Source organism: Mastomys coucha, chromosome X (assembly GCF_008632895.1).
Source record: "Mastomys coucha isolate ucsf_1 chromosome X, UCSF_Mcou_1, whole genome shotgun sequence".
In the NCBI taxonomy this organism is placed as follows: domain Eukaryota; kingdom Metazoa; phylum Chordata; class Mammalia; order Rodentia; family Muridae; genus Mastomys; species Mastomys coucha.
Genome location: NC_045030.1, coordinates 52,579,774 through 52,591,620, shown reverse-complemented (window position 1 = coordinate 52,591,620; position 11,847 = coordinate 52,579,774). Strand labels below are relative to the sequence as shown.

At 40.3% G+C, this 11,847-nt stretch overlaps 1 non-coding gene across 1 annotated transcript; it reads left to right on the top strand.

Moving 5' to 3' along the window:
- The first annotated feature begins 9,600 nt into the window (after window positions 1-9,600).
- LOC116096146 lies at window positions 9,601-9,744 on the top strand. The gene has a single exon (XR_004120861.1). It is a non-coding gene; the product is annotated as a small nucleolar RNA SNORA48 (small nucleolar RNA).
- The last annotated feature ends 2,103 nt before the right edge of the window (window positions 9,745-11,847 follow it).

Genomic DNA, 11,847 nt, shown 5'->3' with positions numbered 1-11,847 from the left:
GAGGAGAGGACCTCAGCCCTGTGAAGGTTCTGTGCCCCAGTGTAGGGGAATGCCAGGGCCAGAAAGTACAGAGGGTGGGGTGGCAGGCATGGGGAAGGGGGAGGCAACAGGGCTTTGTTTTTGGGGAATGGAGAAATTTACGTGTAAATAAAGAAATTTATAAATTTATAAATTTAAAAAAAACTAAAATTGTACATTTATATGTGAAACACATGTATATTATGTAACACATCTTTTTCTGTTGAAAACATTTAAAATCATTCTATGTCCTTTAAATACATAATACATTATGGTTATGTGAAGAAAAAAAAAACTTTTGTCAATTCAGGAGCTCACCTGGTAAACTTGATTACTATTTAGCAAGCCACATGTGTGTCTGGTTAGGAATATTGGCTACATAGATAATTAAAGAAATATTACAGTATGTTTTATTTTATTTATTTTATTTTTTGTATCATTCTTGATTTATGATTTTGAGATAGAAGAAATTATATTTACAAAACTCATGAATTCTTTCATATGTGGAATCATAAGCTCACCTTCATTCAAGAAAGATCTGCTTTCATTTAATATTTACAATTAAAGTAATATAATTTACCTAGGAAATGTAAAGAAAAAAAAAACAAATGAAAACTCTACTCAGAGAAAGACTGGGGGCTTTGGATCAACCTATGAGGAAACCAATGTTTAGCTCCTTAATTTTCCCTCACTCTCTTCCCTAACTCACTGCTAGAGTTACTTCTGTTCCCCTCTCCTCTGCCATTCCTATTTATCTGGCCTCCAATTTCTTCTACTGAGATTTGTGTTTTAATATAGTGATTTAGGTGCTGTAGATTATTGAATCTAAGAGATATGCACCCAGTTAATCACAGTCCTTATACTTGTGGCCTTCTCAGAGGGATACAACTTAACTTCCTTAATTCTAAAGTTCTCAACAGCATGGCATTGTCAACACAATCCCAAAAATGTAGGAGATTTTTGGAGCACTAGGAGAAAATTTCTCAAAAACACTAATACTGGAATTGGACTTTTAATAAAGAAAAGAATTAAGATTATTGAAGGGGGAGATTACTATTGGGGTAAAGGCTGGTTAGAAAATACCAAAGACAGAAAGAATCAAAGCACAGTATAAAGTTGAAGTCCATTAATGCCTTAATTACTATAGGAATCATTAACTGGGAGGAGGGTCACTTTATACCATGGGAAGAATTTGGTATAACAAAAACTAATCTGGTTATGTCTTTTACATTTGACACTAAAGAATTATGAATTTTATAATTTCTTTACAGTTTCATACATTTATATAATAAATTTTAGATATTTGTACTACCTCATTCTCCTATCTTATCCTCCTCCCTCTTCTACTAGAATCCTTGTCAACAAGTCCCCATGCTTTTTGTGTGTGGCCCGCAGAGTTTAATTGGAGTTTCTTGCCCAAGTGAGAATGGCAGGTATTTTACTTGAGTAAGGAGGACTTATCAGTAGCTACACCACTGGAAAAAAATGATAAACCTTTCCCCAGTGCCCCTCAGTGTGGTGCTGTTGACCTATCTGTCATCATGATGATTTTAACATACAAGATTAATGATTTGGGCAATTCAACTGTTTGTATAAATGGAAAGAAAAGTGGAAGGATATCTATAAGACCAGAAAAAAAAAACTCAATGTAGCAATCATTTTCATTTTATTTGGGAACTCAGAAACACAAACATTACAGGTTTGCTTCTGTAAGAATAATGATTTTTGACAGATTCTTGATTTGTTTAGCTAGAGCATCCTCTCATGTAAGAAATATACAGAAAAATATTTTTTCCTTTGGATTTTCAAGACAAGGTTTCACTGTGTAGCCCTGACTGCCCTGAAACTCCTTCTGCAGACTAAGCTGACCTTGAACTCACAGAAATCTACCTGCCTCCTGCTCCTTAGTGGTGAGATTAAAGGCATGTGCTTCCAACACCATGGCCTGGAAAAAGGAATTTTATTATCTTTTACTTTTAGTAGTGATAAATATTGGCCTCTAGATCAAAGTGCTAGGGTAACAGAAGTTTGTACTGACATTTTCCTCTTAATTTAAACTAGACAATATTTAATAGGAAACTTTATTCAATGCACTGGTTGATACTCTTGTTGGAAAATCTGAATTAAACCCTAGATTTTGTTTCCAGTAGGTTGACTTACTCTGGGAGGCTATTGGGTAAGTTAACTAGTTAACATGAACCCACTAGTATTTTTTTCCTGAATCATTACTAAGATACCATAAATAATTTGGATGATTTCATCAGTGACTAATGACAGGTTATGTAATGTGTTATGAGTTTATATTTACCAACCTTCTTTGGGAACTAACCAAGAGATAAGGATTCATCACATTGATAGTTCACATGGGTACCAGAGTTACTAAGATTTGTTTGCTTTATTCAATTAGCTTAGCCCTTCTAAAACATAGTTGTAAAACTTCTAAGGCTGAATATTAAGCCTGAAATTATTGGATTGCATTAAAGTCAAAGTAGAGTGGATTTTACCCTTTTCATTCTTTGTCTCTGTTAGAACTAGATTTTTAAAATATATATATGAGTTAAGTATTTGGTCCTCTGTTGAAATCTCAACATCACTGTGGTTCTGACAAAGACAGGACTAGACTAATATAGAAGGAAAGTTATGTGTAGTGCAAAGGTGACTACAAACCAAACAACATGTCTAAAGTTGACTTTAAACTTTCAAGCCTATACACTGCTCAAGAACTTATTGAAGAAAAATGTCCTCTGTACTCAAGGGGGAAAGTCGTATTCATTAAAGGAGGCGCTAAAGAATAGCAATAAGTATTTCAGAGTTACAGGAACACATCCTTGTCATAATGTAAGAAATCACTAATACACTGATTGCATTGTGAAATCACTGGCTAAAATGGCCCAAAAGAAACCATCTAATACAGCCCCATTCATTTGGTGATGAAAAAAATGAGGTTCAGAGTAATATTGAAGTGATTTGATCAAAATATATAAGAGGTCAAGTATCAACTTCAAATATTATAAACCATAATCAAGTGTCTGTGCTTTCTTCAACTTCTTTTCCTGGATCTTTTGGTAATAATGCACTTACACAATTCATTCATTCAGCAAATATTCACTGAACAGATCCTTCAAGTTGGACACCATTCTGTCATAGGTATACTTGTAAATAGGGCAAGAAGTTCTTCAAAACTTTTTGAAAAAAAAAAGTGCCTTCAAATGACTTACATCCTGTAAATTGGGAGAGGGGACCATTAGTACAGAAATTCCACGTAGGAATAAGTACTTTTTCATCTTACCTAGGGTGGAAGCCAGACTCTTCACAATCACTTCCAAGGCTCTTAATGTTCTGGTTGCCACTTTCCCTCTCCATGACCTCTCTAAGTACCTCTCTGATGATTCCACTCAGTTGTTCCACTTTTTCCACAGTAGCCTCAGAGAGGCCTAACACTCTTTTTTATCAAGACCCAGCACTTACACAATGCTCTCAGATCGCTACATAGCTCACTCTTCAATTCCATCATATCTTCACTCAAATATTTTCTAAATGAAAGCCTATCCCAGAGTAGTACCTTTAAAATGAAAAGGTCAAATATTCCCTATTATCTACAATTTGGTAGAATTTTATCTCTAGTGCTTATAATACCTGATATACTGTGTATTAGTTTAATTTATCTATTTTTTCTATGAAGAAGGCAGCCATAAAGAATATTTGAAAGAATATCATCCCAGAAACAGGGCATGGTAACTACAAAGTTTGCATTAAAAACATATTAACAACTAGAGAGTTAGAATGGACCCTGAAAATCACCCACAGCTTAATCTCATTTTACAGATGATCAAAGTGGCTCAAAGTGGCTGTTCAATGATGGATACAGCTAGCTACAGATCATGCTTCTCTTTGTATTCTGGCTCACGTGTCTATGTGGGATTAGCATAAAAACAGAAGTGTTGATCAATGGAATCAAATTGAAGACCCAGATTCCCCTCCACTGAAGAATGGATACAGAAAATGTGGTTCTTTTAAACAGGGGAATACAACTCAGCTATTAAAAACAAGAACATCATGGAATTTGCAAGCAAGTGAATGGAACTAGAAAATATTATCCTGAGTAAGGTAACCTAGACCCAAAAGGACATGCATGGTATGTACTCACTACTTATAAGTGAATATTAGCCATAAAATACAGATATCCATGCTACAATCCACAGACCCAAAGAAGCTAAATATCAAGGAGGGCCTGTGCTGGTTTGAATATGCTTGGCCCATGGGAAGTAGCACTATTAGGAGGTGTAGCCTTTTTGGAGTAGGTGTGGCCTTGTTAGAGAAAATCTGTCACTGTGGAGGTGGGCTTTGAAGCTCCACCAAGCATGGAAGAGACCCTCCTCCTGGTAGTCTGTGAAAGACAGTCTCCTCCTGGCTGCCTTTGGATTGAGATGTAGAACTCTCAGCTCCTTCTTCAGCACCATGTCTACCTGGAAGATACCATGCTTCCTACCATGATAATAATGAACTGAACCTCTGAAACTGTAAGCTAGCCCCAATCACATGCTGTCCTTTATAAAAGTTGCCTTGGTCATGATGTCTCTTCACAGCAATAGAAACCCTAACTAAGACAGGGCCCAAAGGAGGATTCTTGAAGGGGAAATAAAATTGTCATTGGAGGTGGATGGAGGGAGGGAACTGGATGGAAGAGGGGAGGGAGGGATTGGGTGTAGGAAGAGCTGGGGAGAGTGGGCCAAGGGAGTGAACAGATATTTGTAGGGAGTGGGGGGAGCAAGAATGTCTAGGATGGGGATGTCTGAGGGTGACTTTAGCTGAGACTCCTAGCAGGGTGGGATGTGGAGCCTGAAGTGGCCAACTCCTATAGTCAGGCAAGACTGAGCTTGGGAAGTCTTATGGAAAAGTTGGGGGATGGACTAAGGAACCCAGAGAGGATAGGGACTCCACAAGAAGACTAACAGAGTTAACTAACCTGGACCCTTGTAGGGGATCCCAGAGACTGACCTACCAACCAAAGAGTATACAAGGACTGGACCTAGGCTGCCTGCACATATGTAGCAGATGTGCAGCTTGGTCTTCATGCATGTCCCCCAGCAACTGGAGCAGAGGCTCTCCCTGACTCTGTTGCCTGCCTGTGGATCCTGTCCCCATAACTGGGCTGTCTTGTCTGGCCTCAGTAGGATAGGATGTGCCTAGTCCTGCAGTGACTTGAGGTGCCAGGGTGGGATGATACCTAGGTGGAACCTCCCCTTCTCAGAGATGAAAAGGAGGGGAAGGGAGAGGGGCTGTGTGAGGTTGGGACTGGGAAGAGAGGGGATGGTGTGACTGGAATGTAAAGTGGATAAATTAATTAATGGAAAAAAGAAAATGTATGCAAATGAATGGAACTAGAAAAAAATCATCCTGAGTGAGATAACCTTCCAGAAAGATATCTGTTCATGTATATGTAGATAGCAGCCATTAAATAATTATAACAAAGCTACAATCTGTGGGACCAGAGAGGTCAAGTAAAGAGACTTTGTCTGGGAGTAGAGGACACATAGATCTCCTAGAAAAGGGGAAATAGATTTTACGGGTGGACAAGGGATGGGTGGACAGGGAAGTGGGGGGAGTCAGGTGGAGGGAGATGAGATGGAGGGAGAGAGTTCAGGGAGAGATGGCCGTAATTGGGAGGCATTTGGGGGATGGTGTGGAAGTGTTGTGCAGTGGAAACTTCCTGGAATCTATGAAGGTGACCCTAATGAAGACTCCTAGTTAGTAGAGAAAAAGGAGTCTCAAGTGGCCAGTTCTTATAGCCAGGCAAGGTTTCCAGTGGTGGATCTTGGTTGTATTCTATTGAGTTGTTGGCCAAGGAGTCCCATGGAAATTCTCAAACAACTGAAGCTGATGCTAAGGCAAGGTGTTACTCTCCTCAAACAGAAAATGTGGCCCCATTGCTGAGGACAACATCCACACAGCTCACTGAACATGAAGAAGTTGAGCTGATGCCTATATGGAGAAATTGCTTAGGTAGTTAAGGAGTTGGAAAACAAAAAGCTGGTAATAATATAATATAACAAGGGGGCCAAGTTCCACCCCCAGGAAGCAGTAGAATGCAGCAGCTTTGGTCATTTGGCTCTGGCTTTATAATTAAGAGGAGATGGAGACTACTGGGACAATTGATGCTGGTTAGCTGGAGCTAAGAAATTAGGGGTGATTAAGAAGAGACCAGCATCACTGAGGTGACATCCTCTGGGAAGTGTTTTCTGAGAGCACAAAGAGGTTGTGTTCCAGAGATAGCCAAGGTTGTACCTTGTGCTGCAACAGAACTTGGTAACGTGTAAGAGTCACCCAGGTGGTACTGGTTTTGAAGGCATGAAGGTGTCATGAAGAGCATCTGAGGCTTGTCACTGTGAGAGGACATGGAATGCCATTGATAAAGGTACAGCCTCAGCTGCAGTTGACAGGCCAGAACTGAAGGGGTCATGTAAAGGATTTGAGGCTTTGCACTATGAAGAGAGCCTATGAGAGGCTATTGGGGAAGGCTAGTTTCAGAAGAAGACCCCAGCATATTGAAACTGCCAGTACCATGAAATGATCACCAAGAACAGCAGCAGCAGTGGAGTGGATCAACCTGAACTTAAAGTGCACAGAGGACAGAACTGGAGAAATGACACCAGCTCTTTGGAGGCGCCCAGATTATGTGTAACATTGCAGTTGCCTGATCTGAGGCACCCAGATCAAGCTGTAACATTGAAGTTGCCTTGGAGACCCCAAGATGTTCCAGATGCCAGAGCCATGGGCTATCTGCTGAGGAAAGCTGCTAAGAGGGAGTGGAACCAGCCCAGGAGAAAGAAGTTTGTTGCAGTCAACAAAGATGAAAAAAGAGTTGGAGATTTGAAGACTACATTGACATCAGCTATGAAGATATAGAGTTTGGAGTTCGTCCAGCTGATTTCTTGTCTTGCTTGGGGATTACAATTAAGTGATCTGATAAATCTCAGAAGCAACTTTGAACTTTGGACTCTTAACATTGTTGAGAGTGCTATAAACTATGGGGACCTTTAAAGTTGGATTAAATGTATTTTACATTATTTTATGTTTGTGTATGGCCCCCATAGACTCATATGTTTGAAAAAGCCTATGGGGGCCAGGGAGTTGAATGTGATGGTTTGTATATTCTTGGGCCAGGGAGTGGCACTATTGAAAAGTGTGGCCCTGTTAGAGTAGGTGTGTCACTGTGGATGTGGGCTTTACGACCCTCATCCTAGCTGCCAGTGTTCTGCTAGCAGCCTTCAGATCAAGATATAAGACTCTCAGTTCTGCCTGCACCATGCCTGCCTGGACACTGTCATATTCCCACCTTGATGATAATGGACTGAACTTCTGAACCTGTAAGCCAGCCCCAATTAGATGTTGTTCTTATTAGAGTTGCTTTGGCCATGGTGTCTGTTCACAGCCATAAAGACATACACAGCAGGAGCCATACCTGACACTGCTTGGGAAACCAGGAACCAGACACTAGATATTCCAACGACCTAGGGTAAATAGGTCTGGTATATTAAAAAAAAAAAAAAAAAAAAAAAAAAAACTAAATGAAATGATTCCTAATGATATTCTGCTATCCTCATAGATCCATAGATTGGTGACTTATCCAGTCATCATCAAAGAATCTGCCCCTGGCAGCAGATGGGAACAGATGCAGAGACCTACAGGAAGACATTATGCAGAAGGAGTCTAAATTGGAGGTTTCAGTCAAATCGTTCCCCTTAGAGCTCAAGGAGGAGGCAGAAAGATTGAAAAAGCCAGAGGGAATAGAGGACACCAGGAGAACAAGGCCTTTTGAGTCAACTAAACAAGATGCATTTGAGCTCACAGAGGCTGAAGCAGGAAGCATGGGGCCTACATGGATCTCTACACCAGGTTCTTTGCATATATTTTATAGCTATCAGCTTTGTATTTTTATTGGACTCCTGACTGTGAAAACAAGTGGATCTCTGATTCTTTTGACTGTTGTTGGGACTCTTTTCCTCCTGTTGGGTTGCTGTGTTCAACTTTGGTATGAACAATTTTGTTTCATCTTATTATACTTTATTTTGTCATGTTTGGTTGTTATCTCTCAGAATCCTATTCTTTTATAAGGAGAAACGGAATGGGAATTGATGCAGAGGGGATCAAAGGTGGGGAGGAACTGGGAGGAATGGAGGGAAGGGAAACTATATTCAGGATATGTTTTATAAGAAAGGAATCTATTTTCAATTTAAAATGAAGAACAACAACAGAGCAACACATGCACACAAATTCCTAACCTTATATTCTGAAGATACATATGGGCAAAGGCTTTTTCTGTTTTGTTCCCATATCACCAGCACCTAAGAGAACAACTAAACATACAAATAGTTGTTGAATATATTGGGGCTTAGGAATCTCCACTCAAACAAAACACTGATCTGTTAAGCAAGAATAGTTTATTCAATGTATACCATAATACTGAACATCCATGATTGGAAAAATAAGACTGCAGGACTAGGTAAGCTTTTTATAGGAAGAACCAGGTTCAAAAGTTTCAAGGGCAAGGAGAGGAACAGTTGGCTTACTAAGCAAAGTATTGTAAGTTAAACTTTAGGTTGATTAGTCTTGAGTAGGGGGTTGCAGGGGTAGATTGGTGGTGAACAGGGTAATTTCAGATCATTGAGATAAAAAGCAAGAGTATTATCATAACTTTTTGGCTTATTAATAGCATTCTTCAGTGTCAGCCACAATAACCATAGAGAGCTCATATGTAGGTACAGGAAGGGCTGCCTGGTGGTCAGCTTTGACTCAAGCCATTTTAGACATTACACTTCATATTGACCTTTGATTTGATGGGTCCTACATAAAGCTTTGTAAAATTTCTTAACATTAGCAAATCTCATACAGAACATGCAGAACATACAGAACAAAACAGAGTATGTGGTCAGCATGTCCTTGAGCCAAGTCACTTCTCTGTGTTGATGACTGGCAGCCATGTGACAGGAACAATATGGAATAGCTGCTGGTCATGGAGCAAAATGGCTACAGCTATTCAGAAGGCAGGGAGCCAGATCATAACAGAATAAACTAGAGCCTTGTATTCAAATTTTCTCTATGTATCAAGAGTTTTCAAAACTTCTCCCAAGAATCTGATGAGGTAGACCATAGAACAAAGGGTTTCATCTATGGCTGCACATCAGAACCATGTATCTCCCACTCCAGAACAATTCAATTAGCTTGTAGGAGTTTTAAAATATTTCTAGTCAAGTCAGGGATTTTGTGGCATCTGTCCCTTGGACTTCTCAACTTAAATGCACATTAGACTTGCTTTCAGACTTAAAAAAGTACATGAATAGTTGCACACCCCTCAGGGTTTCCCATTCAGTTGAGATGAGGCTAAATCATGAGTGTTTCCAAGATTCCTCCAGATGTTGTAACCAGGATTGAAAAATTGTGATTGTGTTGCCTCTGGCTCTTCAAATATCCCATTTTGCAATGTCTTAAGCCATAAGCTCCTTCAAATACTCTTTGGAGAGCTAGTCTTAAACATGTAAGATGACACTGTGTCCTGTACACCCAGTATAAAAAATACCACTCCACCCCTGGCAGTGGGAAAAGAGGCACCTTGTTTGTGCCGTTGTTCTTATGTCAGTCAGGGGCAGAGCAGAGGGCAGTCCTTTGTTCATCCCAGCTTGATGCCTGGCTTGATGACCAAAGCTGTTTCATGCCTAGGGCACATAAAAAAAAAAAAAAACACTCACCTCACATGTAGTTAAGTCTTCAACTTTCCATCCCCTTTTGAATTGCCAAGGCACTTACTCCTGACTATTTTGTGACTTCTAGAACCATGCTCTTTCTGAATCCAAGAGATGGTAAAGGCTCAGAAGAAATTGAGAGCCTGGGGACATCTCTGTGCCTTACCACTTCTATGTTCTTCCCATTTCCATATCACTCTGCCACTTTCTGGTTCAAATCCCAGAACTGCTAAGACACCCCTAAAGAAAACTGTAGTGAAAAAATTAATACACTGCTACCACTACTCCCCTTAAGACCCCCTTTACCTCTTTTACTACCTTATCTTAGAGAAGATCTATAATATTTTCTTTACTCCAAGCCAAGCATGGCTGAGTATTTCTGTGTAACCTAGGACACCTGAGTTCTTAAAGTGGTTCTACAAGGGAACAAGGTGGTGGCAGCACACACCTTTAATTTCAACACTCAGGAGGCAGAGACAGGAAGATCTCTGAGTTCATGGCCAGCCTGCTCTACAGAGCAAGTTCCAGGACAGCCAGGGCTACTAAAAGAAAACCTGTCTCTGGGGAAACAAAAGTTCTACAAGGGAAGCTGAGGCCCAAATTCACATGTGGAGCCAATCCTGGTGATAATGAAGAAAAGTCAAGTTTCAGAACAGTGAAAGTCCCAAAGAATAATTCTTTGAGACTGTGAAGCAGAGTCTGATGACACCATGGTGGTGCTCCATCTCTTGAGAATGTATATATGTTTCTCATGTTCGATGATCAAAAAAGGGCAGAAGTCTTCACAAAATCACCTTTGAGCATGATGGTGTCCTCAACAATGTACGTCGTTTGAATGATAACAATGCCCAATCTGTTTCTAACACAGTTCTCATTTTGCATAGAAATGTTTTGTGTACTCAGTCCCCATGAAGTGGCTCCTATCTTGCAGTAGCACTATCCACCACCAGTGTGGCCCTTAAATATTACTGCAAATATAGATTGCCATTTTCAGGTTGTTATGCAGTTCTCTGTCTTGAACCACACAGCAGAGGAGTGACCAGCACTAGAAGTACATTTATTAGGGACAGTTGTGTATCAGGCATTTTGCTAAGGTCTATTTCTTGCATCTCCCCTATGGGGTGTTACTTCTATGTAACTGATGAAGGATCAGTCCTGGAAGTGAGACAGCTTGTGACTCCTTCTGGAACGAGGTCCTACTGCACAGAAGAGAAAATAGAGTTTGCACAGTCTGCCAACAGCAGAAACATGCTTCAAAACCCTGTCACAGAGCTTGTGACTTTCATCCCACACACTTTTCTTCCTGCCAGCCTGGCAATTCAATCCAGTCACCACTGCATGCAAGAGTTCAATGGAGAGGAAAAAAGAATCCAGCTAGGCTTCAAGTAATGTGACCAATCAAGTTGTACAATCCCACCCTTTCCTTTGATATATACTTGCCCTCTGCCCTGATGGGTTTATCATTGTAAGAACTCATTGAACAGAATTTATAAAGTCAAATAGCATATCTTTGCTCTGGTATAGCTGTTGGAGAAAGAAATTTATGAACAGTCAAAATTGTGTTGAGACACTAAAAAAAAATCCCCAACAGAATCATAATTTATTAAATATTACACTTAGGGGAAAAGGATGTAGATCAGTTGGTAGCGTATATGGCTAATATGCAGGAAGCCCTAAGTTTAACACCCAGTAACACATACACTAGGCATGGTAGATCACACCAGAAAATCTAGCACTTAGGAGGCAGAGGCAAGAGGATCCTAGGCTACATCATGAGATTGAGAGCATCCTGGGCTGGAGAGATGGCTCCGAGGTTATGTACTTGCTGCATAATCATGAGGACTGGAGTTCATATCCCAGAACCAGCATAGCAAGCTGGGTGTCCTGTATATACCTGAATCCCTAATTTTAAGGAGTGTGGAGACAAGAAGATAGCTGGGTCTTCTTAGGCTGACTGGCTTCCAGCCTAGCTGAGAATATGTGAGCCTCAAGTTCAGGAAGAGACCTTGTCTTGAAGGAAGACACAAGGAGTGACAGAGCATGTTTTAAATTCGCTTCTGGCAAAACTCACACAAAGGTGTGTATGCAC